Genomic DNA, 17,396 nt, shown 5'->3' on the forward strand with positions numbered 1-17,396 from the left:
CATTTCACAGGCATGTTTACTTGACATTCATTTTCGTGCGAATAAAATAATAATTTGTGAGACACTTATCATCATATGGATTGGCCTACTTGCACTGACTTCGCGGTTTCTTTCCCTGTTGGCTTGAATGAGATTCTTTGGACTTTACCATGAAGACTGAAATAAATGTTCTAGGAAATATAAGGGAAGACATTTTTCTTGCACTCAATGGCCATGTCTTTGAAAGCGATTATCCAGAAAATCCGGTGAAAGAATATACGAATATAGGCCTATGTGCATATCGTGTTGGCAAATCATACATGCATGATCCCAATGTTAGAAGTAGATTTACAGGGCGAGTTCTCCGTGCGGTTTGAGGAGCGCAGCTGTGATCTTGCATCCGAGAGGTAGTGACTTTGAGCCCCACTGTCGGCAGCGCTGAAGATGGTTTTCCGTGGTTTCCAATTTCCACACCAGTCAAATGCTGGGGCTATACCTTGCTTAAGGCCCCGGCCTCTTCCTTCCCATTCCTAGGCCTCTTCTATCCCATAGTCACCATAGGAACTATCTGTGTCGGTGCGATGTAAAGCAAATTTTAAGAAAAAGATAGGTAGGTTAACAGAGACAATTTTGTTTCGTAATCAATAGGTTGGATACATTGTTACTCTTCATTACAATCAGAAAGTAATGTTGATTTCTCGACATATTTCTTACAGCGCTGATTATATTGACGGGTATAAAATTGGCTCCTCATGGCCATGATTACTCAGTGTTAAGAGGTTAACCTGGTGTATTTATTTCCCTTTCTTGTAATGCCATTGATGTGCATGATACCGAGCGAGTGGTTGCGGGATTTGGGCCGCGAAACTGTGAGCTTGCATTCGGGCGATACTGGGTTCGAACTCCACTGTCGATAGGCCTGCAGATAGTTTTCCGTGGATTACCATGTTTATACCAGGCAAAAGCTGGGGATGTACCCTAAGTAGGGCCGCGGCCGCTTCCTTCCCACTCCTAGCCCTTTCCTATCCCATCGTCGCCATAAGACCCACCTATGTCGGTGCGATGTAAACCAAATTGTAAACAAACAAAATATTATTGTAAAGATTTTCCATTTCTCTTCAATCATATAATTTACCACTCTCGCTTTCCATTAAAGGAAGCCATTTTACAACTTAAAATCTTAGAGCAAAATGAAACATTTCACGAAAAGGTAAATAAAAAAATCCATAATAGACTGAAACCACAACTGAGTGTCATATTTCCACTTGTAATCGCGTTTAGAAAACAGCGACGATAATAATAATAATAATAATAATAATAATAATAATAATAATAATAATAATAATAATAATAATAATAATAATAATAATAATAATAAAAACTGACTGGCGAAGGATATAGACTGCAATCTCGTACAAAAACCGAGGAGCTCTCAAACCTTGCGGCCGACATCAGAAAAATACGCCTGAAATTTTACGGACACATCAAACGCCTTGTAGAAAACAGACTGACAAGAATCTTACTTGAGGCAACAGAAAACATCAAAACAAATAGGTGGGCAACGGAAATCCGCCAAGACCTGGAAAAATCAGGAATCAAAGTGGCCGACATCGCTAACCGAACCTGCTACAGAACGAAAATCAACAAGTGGAAAGTAGAGTCAGAGAGAAACCACAAGAAGAAGACAGGAGCTAAGTGGACAGAAGAACGAAGAACCACGATGAGAGAAAAACTGAAGGCTGCCTGGCAAAGAAGGAAATGCACAACTTCTAAGTGAGCTTTACGTGATCAGTTTTCTGGTCTTTTTCGCATCTAATAATAATAATAATAATAATAATAATAATAATAATAATAATAACGTCCCACTAATTATTTTTACGGTTTTCGGAAACGCCAAGGTGCCGAAATTTTATTTCACGGGAGTTCTTTTGCGTGCCGGCATATTTATGACACGAGGCTCACATATTTGAGTACCAAATTATCACCGGACTGAGGTAGGATCGAACCTGTCAACTTGGGCTCAGAAAACCAGCGCCTTAACCGTCTATGACTATATTTTGTCTACCTTGCTCCAAAATCTCGCCAAAGCTCTTAGGACTAAAAACCCGTTCATTCGATTCGTACGAGAGAGAATGTTTTCGGTCGTTGGGCAGAATTATGCCGAATTCCTGTCCATTTATTACATTTAAACAACATATAGCAAAATATACGTACTCCCATTCTAAAAATATGTTAGAGGACTTAATATGAACAGTAAATTTATTTTGTTTACTTAACTGCAATTGAGCACCGTCCTCACTTATCACGCATTTGCCCTGTATTTCTTCCTTTTTGGGCTTTCTTTCTACTGGAGAGAAAAGTCGGAAGTATACTGTAGTCTCAGGGAATGTTTACATGTAAGAATTTTAAACCATATCAATATTTACACAGTTTTAAAAGTGCGCTATTTACATTGATGAGCACAGCGGAGCGAGCTTTTTGCCAAACAATTGAGATTTCAACATACTCCGCTCGCTGCAATGGTTCTCTCGTAGACAGTGGCGCCGCTGCTATCTCTAGTGTATTATTTACTAACTCTATGAGCTACACCACCTCGGTGTTGTGTTTTCTTTTGGCATTCCATTATTATTATTATTATTATTATTATTATTATTATTATTATTATTATTATTATTATTTATCTGTTTACACTCCAGGGTCGGTTTTTCCCACGGACTCAGCGAGGGATGTCACCTCTACCGCCTCAATGGCAGTGTCCTGGAGCTTCAGACTCTGGGTCGGGGGATACAACTGGGAAGGATGACCAATACCTCGCCCAGGTGGCCTCATCTGCCATACTGAACAGGAGCCTTCCGGGGGGATGGGAAGATTGGAAGGGATAGACAAGGAAGTGGGAAGGAAGCGGTCGTGTCCTTAAGTTAGGTACCATCCCGGCATTTGCCTGGAGGAGAAGTGGGAAACCACGGAAAACCACTTCCAGGATGGCTGAGGTGGGAATCGAACCCACCTCTACTCGAAATCTGAGGCTGAGTCGATCCCGTTCCAGCCCTCGTACCACTTTTCCAATTTCGTGGCAGAGCCAGGAATCGAACCCGAGCCTCTGGGGGTGGCAGCTAATCACACTAACCACTACACCACAGAGGCGGACATTATTATTATTATTATTATTATTATTATTATTATTATTATTATTATTATTATTATTATTATTATTTCAAAGCTCAGACGGCAGCGCGACGGCCTCACACCGCTGGATACCGTGGTTCAAATCCCGGTCACTCCATATGAGACTTTTGCTGGACAAAGCTGAGGCGGGATAGGTTTTTCTCCGGGTACTCCGGTTTTCCCAGTCATCTTTCATTCCAGCAACACTCTCCAATATAATTTCATAGCATCTATTAGATATTAATAAATCACTTTGGGAGTGGCGACCCCATCGTACTAATAGCTTATATAGATGATTCATTCAAACATCCCTGACCCGGTCAATGACTGGATAACAGGTTGTAGGTTTTCATTCCTTATTATTTCAAAGTGGGTTTTTCTTGCCCAATTAAATTGGCACGGTTTCCAGAGACTCCGGAGAATTGTAACAGCCTGAGGCGTAGTTAAACAGGGTGGCAGAAATAAAACTGGCCGGGAAAACATCTATAATAGGATTGAGGCGGAACTGACCCTTGTTCATTACCATCACAGAAGATGCTGGAAATGGCCTCATCTGAAGAAACGAAAAACTGAGAATCCAAAAGTCCTGACACTACTTCACTCAGAAACCACCAACAGAGCTCAACAAGCGAAGGTTTGTCCGAATGCTTTAAGGCAAGCACAAATTTTGTAAGAATACAGACGCGCGTCTTTTTTATAATGTTCCGACGCGACAACATCTTAACTCTCACTTGCACAGATAAACGGTGTCGAGATTTCGTCGCACTTTGCTCCACGATTTCCTTCACTCAAACAATGGTTTCTGGTGTTCGAACTCTTTTCGGATAGTTACGTATTTTATTCGCTACAGAGTCCGTTTCACGCCATTTTGCCACTAAATTTTCCATTACAGACTTTGCTGAAGGTTTTGCCAAAACACTTCCAGGCTTAAACTCTTGTGCACACATTTCCGCACAAGTTTTCCTCAATTCGTGCTTAGCATAACACTCGGCGAAGCACCATTTTGTGTCTCCTTCATCTGGTCACTAAACACGTCTGATCCCCTCACGCACTCATATGTAAAGACGTACTAGGGAGATGCGCACGCCCAGACGTGTGACAGCACACCTGCCAACTTTACAAAACAAAAATCAGGAGATTTTGATACGAAAATCAGGGGGAATCAGGAGATACAATTGGTCAAAACTGCTTGTTCTATGTGTCTTGCGCAGTACAGGAGTACTATGGTATATATCAAGGGTGGCCACTAACCTTAATTTTGGGAGCCGCAAATTTAGGAGCAAATTTAGGAGACAAAACTGGGAGCATGTTTAGAAAATGGTTTATAAAATGAAAAGACATTTTTTCGTTTTATAACAAATGAAGGAACCTTTATTTTCTACAATACACAGAACTTTATTGTTCATCTACACATCACGGAATGAAATTTTACTTTTGAGAAGTGCTTTTTTGAGTGTTCATTTTTGCTGTTAGTTTATTGAAATCTGACTGATAATTGGTAAGCCCAGTTCGCATAAGTTAATGAATTTAAGCGTTGAGTACAGTGATTCACACACACATGTAGTCCCAAAGACTGAGATAAGTCTGTTACCACACTCTTTTGTTAGTGGGTATTTTTCTTCTGGAGCATTCTTCCAAAAGTCTATGGTAGAAACGCCACTTCGTTTGAGTCGTTTTACTCCTTCGTCCTCTTGCATTTCTAGTTGCTCCAACTCTACAGCTGCTGTATCCTTTGTTATTGGTAATGAAACAGGACAGCCATCGCCCACAACATCAACAGCAAAAGGATTTTCCAGGAATGAAAATGAAGGTTTAATTGATCTCAAATGATTAAATAACGTTAAGCCGCACATCGCTGCTACTGACTGCCGCCGGCTGCGAGATGATGTTAGTTTCCATTAATTATATAAATTAATTTTACTCTAAGCTTGGTGTCAAGAGCCGCACGAGACTGACTCAGGAGCCGCATGCGGTTCGCGAGCCTCGTTGTGGCCAGCCCTGGTATATATTATAACACGCATTGTCTCAAAACCCGACTGTTGCTATATGAAGTTACAAGGCTAAAAGTTACACATCTCTATTCCCTCCCAGGTATGTGAATGAGATGATCGGTCTCTGATAAGCTTTCCAAAATTGTATGAACTCATGCTCCTCACGTGTGAATAAGTCATGCACTTAGATGCCATTACTTAGCAAATGCATAGATTATTATATTACAACACGCGCCTGCGCTATTATGCAAAGCGCAACGCTATTTTTATCAAGTAGCTAATAAATTAAAATTTGCTAGAATTGTCTCCAAATGGCTCCTATCTAAAAGAAATTCGCCATCTTTGAGACCCTAAATTACTTAAAAAAAAGACTCAAAATCTAGCGAATAGTCTCTAGAATCGACTAGACTGATGTGAACGAACACGAACAATAGCATGCGAGAACAAGGGATTGACAATCGATATACAGGTTTCAATAAACATCGCACATTCGCGCACATTTCTTGTATTAATAAACATTGATATTTCACTTGAAATCAGCCGATGAGAGAAGGACTTCCGGCCACTGGCGTGTAAAGGCTGAAATGGCGGGACTTGTAAAGAAATGTTTGATGTTCACCAACAATCACAACAAAATGGGGAGAAATAATAGAATAATCGGGAGACGGGAAGAACTGTCGAAAATCAGGAGTCTCCCATCTAAATCGGGAAAGTTGGCAGACATGTGACAGCAACCAATTGGTGCACCAAAATCACGTTTTCCAGCGTTTCCTGTTAAGGGCAGTTCTCCTGTTCATTGACAAGGGTCATTTCCGAGTCGGTCTTAAAAATATTTTTCGGGACAGTTTTATTTTGCCCAGCCTGTACATAGACTGCCAAAAATCCGCAAAACGTGAACTTCAAAACACCCTGAAATGATATCCACCGTATCGAGGTGAATAAACCAACTGATCCAATATTTGTTACACAATTAAAGTGGAATGCAGCATTCCTAAACACCACACTCAGGCTATTGCCTTGCATATACTGTAGTAATTTATTCAAATATTCAATTGCGTGCCACGAGGACATTTAGTGAACGCTGAAGCGTGTCGCTAGTTATCAGATTCAATATCGTTCGGTCCCGACAGACCTATACTGCTGCAGGTAACTGCCGCTCGTAAACTAGTTTTAAGGCCTGGATCACAACACACTGAGTACATAAAATGACGTTAACGTCCTATTTTTAGTACTTTGGCAACATCCGGGGTTCTGTCACATCGGAATTGAATTAAATTGCTGACAGTGAAGTATACACCCAGTTAGTAAAGTCTCATCAAAATTGGACCAGACACCACAAAACTTGGCTGATACCTATGAAGCGGGCGAACTAGCTACGCAGTAAGTGTCATTTAATTCGGAAACATCTTGGTTTCCTTATGTTCACATGGGATAAATATTGTACCTAAATAATGAACGTAGGTTTTCGTGGCTCACTGTATTAAAATGAAGAATGCATGTTATAGAGCTGCGCCCAAATAACATCAACAGGGAAGACGGCTTCAAGTTATCACATACATGGAGACCCTTACTACAGAAATACATGCGTAACACCACCATGGTACAGCGCGACGCACTCCAGAAACTGTCGACAGATGGCGGTGAATCATTAACTTCCCTCCCAACCACCACAGCACAGCGCGACGATCCCTGAGTCCAATTAATAGGAAGCCGTGGGTAGTATGGTCGTGCCTTCCACGTTCCTTACAAGAATTTCTTAGCTCACTGTCGGAGGCAAACCTTTGCATGCCCTGGTGAAAGCCAATGAAATTTGACAGAAAGCTCGGCTGCCTATAAGTAGCATTAATCCAATATGTATTTCTTTACTGGACCTAAATTTTGGCTTACAGCCTCTCTACCTTCTCATTTTGGGCCCGCTCCGTTTATCTGCCCCCCCCCCCTCTCTCTCTTTTTTTTGCTATTAGCATTTGCTTAACGTTCACCGTGACCATGGGGCCCTCACCTGAGTCCTGGCATTGTTTCCACTTACTTGTGCCAGTCTCTTCACTTTTCTCTATCCTATTCGACCTCCCTTCCTCAACTCTTGTTCTTTTCCGACCCCGACGGTATTAGAGCATTCGAGACGTAGGGAGTCTTTCATTTTCAAGTCCTTTGTGGCCCTTGTCTTTTCTTTGGCCAATACCTTCATTTTTCGAAGTGTCGGATTTCTTCCATTTTTCTCTCTGAATGGTGTTATACAGAGGATGGATGTCTAGTTGTACTTCCTCTCAAGACAATAATCACCACCGCCTGGAAAATGAACTTCTAGGCTTCCCATATTTTTTAAATAATTGGATTCACGTCGCACAGACATAGATAGGTCTTATGGTGACGATAGGATAGGAAAGGCCTAGAAGTGAGAAAAATCGGCCGTTGCCTTAACGAAGGTACAGTTCCAGCATTTTCCTGGTGTAAAAATGGGAAACCACGAAAAACCATCTTCAGGACTGCCAACAGTGGGGTTCGAACCCACTATCTCCCGAATACTGGATACTGGCCGCGCTTAAGTGATTGCAGCTATCGAGCCCGGTCTAGGCTTCCCAAAATATCCCTAATTGTCATGGACATGTGATCAGTACTGCACCTTCAAGAAACGGTAATAATCAGGTGACTACATTTGGACCAAATAATTGTTAATTTTCTATTGTTATCCTGAACGAATATTTTTGTACAATTCGCTTTACGTTGCACAGACACACGTAGGTCTTACAGCGACGATGGAATTGGAAAAGGCTAGGAGTGTGAAGGAAGCGACCGTGGCCTTAATCAAGGTACAGCCCCGGCAATTTCCTGATGTGAAAATGGAAAACCACGGAAAACCATCTTCTGGACTGCCGACAATGGGGTTCGAATCCACTATCTCCGGAATGCAAGCTAGTAGCTGCGTGACCCAAACCGCGACGTACAGCAAATTGTAAAAATAATAACAATAATAATCAATTAAATGCTTCAAAACAGGTTGAATTAAGTACATGGTAGTTTATTCTCTCGACTCGTTGTGTATAAGGGGATTCACGCATAATTTGTTTTTAAACATCCTGCAGTATTTTAGCAATAGGTTAACTAGTTTAAATAGGTAATACTTAGACATAATAGCACTCTTTAGGACTTTTCAGCACTGAAATTACCAGCGTTTCGCCCCAGAGTAGCAGTGGGCTCATCAGTTGGATTGTTACACATTTCCAAGGCGCTGGCGGCTAGTGCGCCGTTGAGACACTACTACACTGATTAAAATGTTTTCATTCCTCCCCTGAAGGGAGAGGCGAGTCTCCTAGACGGTGACGCCGTCTCTCACGCCAGGAAATTTCTGACGATGAAGGAGATGTGCGGTGAAAGAGAGAGGATTGGCAGCCGTGGCCTAACCTAGGAACTGTCCCGGCATTCGTCTTAGTGCAGGAGAATGGAAAACCACGGAAATCCAGTCTCAGGACAGCCAACGGTGGGGACCAGACCCTCTCCGTTTTCCGAATGCAGACGCGTAGAGCCACGGCAGTTTCGCGGCCATCACTCCTCTGCTCGGTTGATCCGTCGGAGTGCAGAGCTGTCGGACCAGTCGAAGCCCACTCTGTAACTGCGCCACTGCAAGCCTCTTATGTAGGACAATGCAGTGACGATGCACTAGGGAAAGCATGTGCTTCCACTTGTATAAATGCCTGCCTTTGGTCTTTATATTAAAAATTAAGTTCCCAGAAGGCAACCGTAAATTTAATTTCATCAACTGCAAATGTTAAAGATGTTCAACATGTTAAAAAAATAACATTTGCAATCGATGTTAAAAATGTTCAACATGTTAAAAATGTTTTAACACTTGCAATCGATGTTATAAATGTTCAACATGTTAAAAATGTTTTAACACTTGCAATCAATGTTAAAAATGTTCAACATGTTAAAAATGTTTTTAACACTTGCAATCAATGTTTAAAATGTTTTAACACTTGCAATCGATGTTAAAAATGTTCAACATGTTAAAAATGTTTTAACACTTGCAATCGATGTTATAAATGTTCAACATGTTAAAAATGTTTTAACACTTGCAATCAATGTTAAAAATGTTCAACATGTTAAAAATGTTTTTAACACTTGCAATCAATGTTTAAAATGTTTTAACACTTGCAATCGATGTTAAAAATGCTCAGCATGTTAAAAATGTTTTTAACACTTGCAAACAATGTTTAAAATGTTTTAACACTTGCAATCGATGTTAAAAATGCTCATCATGTTAAAAATATTTTTAACATTTGCAATCGATGTTAAAAATGTACAAAATGTGTTTGAAATTTGCAATCGATGATGTTAAATTTTGGTTTCCCCCTAGGAACTTAATTTTTTATATAACAGTGCTGTGTTTCGATTTATCATTCTCTGTGTCACACCGTCAGAGAAGGATAAACAAGTTTGTATTTGAATATATCCTTACAAACCAGCACCTATCGATATAAAATTTATATCGAAAACTTGCCTGTCCTGAAAGCTGACTTGTGATCATGCAACGAGGCACGCAAACCGCAATATCTGAGTGTTCTCTGTAGCGCGTTATACCCAGCGCCTTTCAAAAGCTCAGCTATTCAAATGACACGATACACTTTAATTAAATCCTGGAAAGCGATCGACAATCACTTTTAAAATAGAGGCATCATAATGTCACTCACAGTGTAATGCGCGTGACAGTTTCTCTTCGTAGCATTAATTAATTTTGACACTTTAATAAAAGATTACATACGATTATTTCTTATGTTTGTGCATGAGAATTTCAAATTCAAAAAGTCCATCATTTTCATTTGTTTCAAATATAGACTATATTCCATATAAGACGTGACAGCAATGTCACAAAAACTAGCCCAGATCTAGGGCAATTAATTTAGAATACTTGAAACCAAATGAGTTGGCCGTGCGTTTGGAGTTGCGCATCTGTGAGCTTGCATTCAGGAGATAGTGCGTTCAAATTCCTGAAGATGGTTTTCGGTGGTTTCCCGTTTTCACACTACACAAGTGTCGGAGCTGTACTCTAATTAAGGTGACCTTCCCAATCTTAGCCCTTCCCCATCGTTCCATCAATGAAAACCTTCGATATGTTAGTGTGACGTTAAGCAAGTAGCAAAAAAATAATACTTGAAGGGAAATCTACCGAAACGAGGCTGACTTATTTGAGCACCTTCAAATACCACCGGACTGAGCCAGGATCGAACCAGACAAGTTGGGGTCAGAAAGCCAGTGCCTCAACTGTCTGAGCTACAGAGCCCTGCGAGAGTAGTTTTAAGGGATTTTCCCTTGTCCAGTCGCAAGTAAATGCTGAGACAGTTACTATTCATAGGCTACAACCTATTCCTTCCACCTCATTAGCCAAATTTATCCACCATCGTTCCTTTAAAATTCATTAGCACCTGAAGTTGGCTGAACGGTCAGCGTACTGGCCTTCGGTTCAGAGGGTCCCGGGTTCGATTACCGGCCGGGTCGGGGATTTTAACATTAATTCCTATGGCACGGGGTCTGGGTGTATGTGTTGTCTTCATCATCATTTCATCCTCATCACGACGCGCAAGTCGCCTACGGGAGTCAAATATAAAGACCTGCACCTGGCGAGTCGAACCCGTCCTGGGATATCCCGGCACTAAAAGCCATACGAAATTTCATTTCAACACCTGAAGTGAGGTTGGCATCAAAACGTACAAGTATGCAATACACTTTCATCTCACCTCATCCCCGACCCCGTATCAAGAAACGGGACTAAGGGGTAGACAAACACTTGACTGAAGGTCCACAACCGGTTTCCAGTTTCAACCGGGTGAGGAATGGAATGAAGCCCCATCTAGCGGTGAGGATTGGAACTGTGCGGACTGCTGAAGCCTGTCGCACTCCTCTGGGGCAATGATTAATGACTGACAGATGAAATGAAATGAAATGATAGTGGAGAGTGTTGCTGGAGTGAAAGATGACAGGGAGTACCTGGAAAAACCTGTCCCACCTCCACGTTGTCCAGCACAAATCGTATATGGAATGGCCAGGATTTGAACCACAGAAACCAGCGTTGATAGGCCGGTGTGCTGCTGCTTGAGTCACGGAAACGATAAGAATCATTTTATGGCACTTTTGTGAAGCAGATAGAAGACCATTTCTGCGCATCTGTCCGGGTTCTGTATTGTATTTCTTTAATTTGTTAGACCTAATATTAGTCCCACCTGGCGACTTGGCCGTGTGGTTAGGGGCGCGAAGCTGTGAGTTTGCATCCGGGAGATAGGGGGTTCTAATCCCACTGTCGGCAGCGCACCGAAAATGGTTTTCCGTGGTTTCCAATTTTCACACCAGGCAGATGCTGAGGCTGTACCTTAATTAAGGCCACGGCCGCTTCCTTCCCATGCCTAGCCCTTTCCTATACCATCTCTGTTTCGGTGTGACGAAAGTCAAATTCTTAATAAGATATATATCCCGTTGGTTTTCTTCTGTTTTGTTCCTCCTTCTTCACTGCATCATTTGTCTTAACTCCACATGTGTTCTATAACCAATAACATATCGTCACTTCGGTGCCAAACCGCGAATGTGACAGTTTTCTTCCTGTCCATTGTTTCCCGTAAGTCTGGTCACGCCTCCCAGCCACACATTGATGTACAGTCCATCAGAACAATTTTTCTTCAGTTCATTTTCCTATGCGCGTGTATAAAGGAAAATGAACCTTACTGTACCATACTACAGGAATGTACGTTTGCATGACATATTTACCCACTCCCAGAGTACGATGTACTTAAGGTACATTCCTTTACACGCGAGCACAGGTAATTGTTCTGATGGACTGCATATCAATATGTGGCTGGGAGGTGTGACCAGCCTTAAGGGAAATAATGGATATGAAGAGCATTGTCACATTTGCTACTTTGTCACCGCAGCGATGATACATTATCAAAGGACAATGTGATTAAGGGATTAACAATGATTTTTCCTCTTTCAGACAATTCCTGAACATCCATAAGGACTTATATTAAACCCACCTTATGATGTCGCATTACGTCACTAATTTTTTTTTTTTTTTGCTAGGGGCTTTACGTCGCACCGACACAGATAGGTCTTATGGCGACGATGGGATAGGAAAGGTCTAGGAGTTGGAAGGAAGCGGCCGTGGCCTTAATTAAAGTACAGCCCCATTATTTTCCTGGTGAAAATGGGAAACCACGGAAAACCATCTTCAGGGCTGCCGATAGTGGGATTCGAACCTAGTATCTCCCGGATGCAAGCTCGGAGCCGCGCGCCTCTACGCGCACGGCCAACTCGCCCGGTCACTAAAATTTAAACACAAGCAATCCTGAAAATATGACTTATTTGTATCACCATGCACAAGATGAAAATATCGGTAATTTTGATTTAAAAATACTTTCTTGCCCATCATTCAAAAAAATAAGCCTGGAAACGATTAAAAAAAGGAAAGGGAAGGAAAAAAATACGGTGCCTTCGGAATGGTTCTTATTTTGCGCGCTAGTAAATATTCCAGAGTTGCCGGGTTGAGTGACTCAGACGGCTAAGGCGCTGACCTTCTGACCTCAACTTGGCAGATTCGACCCTGGCTCAGACCGGTGGTATTTGAAGGTGCTCAAATACGTCAATCTCGTGTGAGTAGATTGACTGACATGTAAAAAGTCCTGTGGGACCAAATTTCGGCACCTCGGCGTCTCCGAAATCCGTCAAAATGTAGTTAGTGGGACGCAAAAAGGACTCTTACACTCCAACAGTGTGCCAGGATTTATTCCACACCAAACAGGCTGTGTTACTCAGCCACTCTCAGCCTCTTACATGAAGGAACAAATAAAAGAGCTACAACTTATGAAATGCACTATATCAATTCTAATTATTGGCTCGTTAGTTATAGAGGCTCATATTCAATATCGCGTTGCCTAATCCTTACATCAAGTTTACCAATCCCTTTCACGCGGCGGCGGCAGTCGGAGGACACCTGTTGCTGAATTCTGGCTGCACTGCTATCGAGTGGTTGGTTCTAGCCACCGCGTCATTATATGATTCGAGGAATGATCTCTAGTGAACCTTTGAAAGCAAAGGTCTCTAATATTACACTATTCTGCACCATAAAAATGATCTCTGTTTCATGTTGTAAATGTATCATTACAAACTCTAACTTCAATAACATATCGCTTGCGATAACAAATTAAGAGATGATGCTAATCATGAACAACAAATAAATGACCCCACTGAATTCTTTTAAAAACTTCTTTTCGAAGTCGTCCACAGAAATTGACTCCAAGGACAGGGAAACTTGATGCCTTGCGTCCGTTTCCAACAACGTGAGTAGTAGGACAGCTTTCCAGTATGTGATATATAGCGCGTATAACATTAATTTTTCATTAAAATGTTAATATTTTCAGTTACCGCGCCGAGTATTCGCATGTGCTAATGCGCTACGACTATGGAGCCAAGCTCTGTGTACGAACCCCACTGATGGTAGTCCTGAGAATGGTTATGTTACACTTCCAGGCAAATGCATTTAACAGCAATACGGACATCTAAAATTATCAATTAGTCACCACTGATCTGCATTCAGGGCAGTCGCCCAGGTGGCAGATTCCCTATCTGATGTTTTTATAGCCTTTTCTTAAATGATTGCAAATTGGAAATTTATTGAACATCTCCCTTGGTAAGTTATTCCAATCCGCAAGTCCCCTTCCTAAAAACGAACATTTACCCCAATTTATCCTCTTGAATTCAACTTTATCTTCATATTGTTATCTTTCCTACTTTTAAAGACACCACTTAAACTTATTCGTCTATTAATATCATTTCATGCCACCTCTCCACTGACAGCTTGGAACATACCACTTAGTCGAGCAGCTCGTCTTCTTTCTCCCAATTCTTCCCAGCCCAAACTTTGTAGTTGAGAGAGTCGAAGTGGCTGGTTGTATTTTTCTTTTTTCTCTGTATGGAAAGACAGGATCGTGGCCACCTCTTTGACGTGAACAACGTTGCATTTTCGGGAAACGTTTTTGCATAATGAGTGGTAGTTCATTATCGTGTTAAGGATCATTCATGTTGTCACGAAAGATGAAAAATACAGTAGGTAAAAGAAAAATGACATCAAATATTGAAGAAGAAATTAAAATCTAAGCCAGTATCGGTTGTTACAATAGCATACGTAACGCTTCAGCATAAATAAACCGCTTTTTCCTTTATGAAAATCAAGTGATCATAAATATGCTTCCCAGTCATGGCCATCCATCAACGGCTGCTGATTTTAGATGGAAACCAGACATAAGACATAGCCTGAACAGTTGCTAGGTAAGAAAAAAAGAAATGGCGTATGACTTTTAGTGCCGGGAGTGTCTGAGGACATGTTCAGCTCACCAGGTGCAGGTCTTTTGATTTGACGGCGGTAGGCGACCTGCGTGTCATGATGAGGATGATGATGAAGATGGCACATACACCCAGTCCCCGTGCCAGTGGACCATCCATCCTTACATTACATCACGGTTGCTATGGTTACACTTCCGTCACAAATTTTGTCGCGTCATGTTACACAAATTTTCGGAGGAACCCCAGTAATGTATATGAAAGAGTTTACTAAAAACAGCTTTGGCAAATTGTCCGTCCATTCTACTGGCCGGTTCTTCTTCATTTCTGTTTCATTCTCTCCAATATTAGCTGCCGATGAATCATGCCACATTATAGGTTTCTAACATCAGCCACCTTGAGTAATCATAATATCAAATCATTAAATGATCACTCCAATAATTGCAGGCGAAGGCTTAGCCTAGCCCGCAATACATTCTGTACTTATCAGGTTGCTAAGTGACTAACACTTTCATTAACATTCGGATATATATGTGATTTTCGTCATTGCATGCAGCCATGTTTGATTACTATCTGTCAGGCCGGAGAAGACCATGAAAGAATACTATTCTCTGCTAAATACTCTTTGATTATCTAACCTTTCCCAGCTTCCAAATATATTGAACGGATGGCAGAGACTTCCTAATAACTTACATACTGCTAAGAGAAAAAAGTCTATTTACAAACAGACTCCATCATGACATATGCCTTAGACTTTATCTGAGAACACCTATCGAAGGAGTGAAGAGTGAAGGCCATGTATCTTAAAAAGGTTCTCTGTCTGGCAGAAAACACTCCTTCGAGACTAACCTGTAAGCTCACAAGACCGCCGTTCTTTATAGAAGGACTGCGATTTAAAATATCATTAATTCCTACGACACAATACCTAGCTTGACATCAAGAACTGCAGGATATAAAAGCGAATATATGGATAGATTTTTTAGTAAATAGACGGCATGATTATGTCAGAATAGATGAATTCTGCGGCATACCTTAACGCGCTGCTTATTGAATGTTCATAAAACCATTGCTAAGGCCAGGCAAAACATTATGACTACAACAGGTATATCTAGACGAGTTATCTGACCTATTCATAACGAGGGTCCTATAGTAAGACATACAACTATTAATATCATAAATTTCTAAATTTAACAAAATCTCCTGTATAAGTATCTTCACTACCATCGGCATTTTATGATTAGAATTAGAATTCATCACAATATTCGTGTATCATGTTAACCTGTAAGCATTAAGTGGTTTAATGCTGGAGCGCATACAAAGAGGGGTTACATTTCTTTATTTTTTTTAAATACATGCATAATACTCACCAAATTTTAACTTCTTTTATCCAGAATGTACTGACTGAAGAGAACGTACACCCTTAACTGCGAATACGGCAGTGTAGGGATCGTGCCATTCTCCCATCCACAGAGTTCAATCATACACTCAGGATGATGGATTAGGGAACCTCTCAACAAACCTGAAAACAGATAAAGTGCACGCTGTCAGGCCATCAATATGTCATTTGAAGATACAATTCAGACACTCTGGAGACGAGAAATATAAAATTGTATTATATGTCACTTTATGTGAGTATTTATTTAGTTAGTTGCTTGGTTACTAGGAGAATTAGCTTTCCTTCACCCGGGGAGTTCTTTGTTAGTAAATTAATTTCTGATGTAAGAAAGTTCAGACAAACACCACGAGGGGTATCAACTATCAGGGGGGTAGCCAAAGGGATTAGTGGAGGTTAGAAACCTCTCACCCCAATGAAATTTTTACAAAAGGAAATCAACATAAAGTGACAATAAACAAGTGAAATTCAACTTCAATGCGTGTGTCTTTTGATTATTTATAGAGACAAAGTTGTAAAACCAACATACAGTATCTCTTGAATCTATTTTCTAAGAAGGTTCAAAAGTTGGATTTTAGATTGTAATCTGAAGATATATTACCATTCGCCATAAAACTATTCACTTTGATCATACTGTTTTTGTTCTGAAATTTAATAACAGATTTTGCAATGTGATTATGATGATGTTTGTTGTTTAAAGGGGCCTTATGGTACGAGGTGAACGAAATGAAATTAAAACTTCAAAATGTATCCACTGACTTGAGTCTAAAACGAATGACAATGAAAAAATGATCGTGAGACAAAAACAATCAGTGGATCCTATTGACAATGCGTTAAGTACTGGGATGATACTTATCTAAAGAGGTCCAAAATCCAGGTCACCCACCCCTCGTAATGGTACTGAAATGAAACGGCGTATGGCTCTTGAAGCCGGAAGTGTCCGAGGACAAGTTCAGCTCGCCATATATGCAGGTTATTTGATTTGACACCCGTAGGCGACCTGCGCGTCGTGATGAGGATGGATGAAGACGACACATACACCCACCCCCGTGCCAGCGAAATTAACCAATTCAGGTTAAAATTACCGACCCTGCCGGGAATCGACCCCGGGACCCGTGTGACTAAAGGCCAGCACGCTAGCCAATTAGCCATGGATCCGGACATAATGGCACTAATTACTAGTAAAGTAGAACCATGGTGGTACTAATCACAGCTAATGTAGACCCATTGTATGTCATACACAATGGCTCCACTTACAGCAACACAGAACCATGGTGTTCCTCATATAGTGGGACTAACCACGGGTACAGGTATTCCCGTGGAGTTGCTCAGTTAATGGAACTAATCACAGGCCACGTATACTCATGCTGTTGCCCACATAGTGGTACTAATCATAGGCAATGTAGACCCACGGTGTATCACACATTACGTTAACGCCCACAGGAAACACAAACCCGTGGTGTTCCTTACATAGTGGTATTACTCTCAGGCAACGCAGACCCATGGTATTCATCACAGTGGTACTTATCACAGGTGCCAGTCAAACC

At 41.1% G+C, this 17,396-nt stretch overlaps 1 long non-coding RNA gene across 2 annotated transcripts in view; it reads right to left on the minus strand.

The window, feature by feature from the left end:
• Positions 1–15,853: 15,853 nt before the first annotated feature.
• The window catches only part of LOC136874924 (uncharacterized), a 638,399-nt gene continuing 636,856 nt past the window's right edge, over positions 15,854–17,396 (minus strand). For both annotated transcript variants that reach the window (XR_010860319.2, XR_010860318.2), the window contains exon 6: positions 15,854–15,975. This is a non-coding gene — a long non-coding RNA (uncharacterized lncRNA). The remainder of the gene's footprint in view (positions 15,976–17,396) is intronic.

This window comes from Anabrus simplex, chromosome 5, assembly GCF_040414725.1.
Source record: "Anabrus simplex isolate iqAnaSimp1 chromosome 5, ASM4041472v1, whole genome shotgun sequence".
Classification (NCBI taxonomy): Eukaryota; Metazoa; Arthropoda; class Insecta; order Orthoptera; family Tettigoniidae; genus Anabrus; species Anabrus simplex.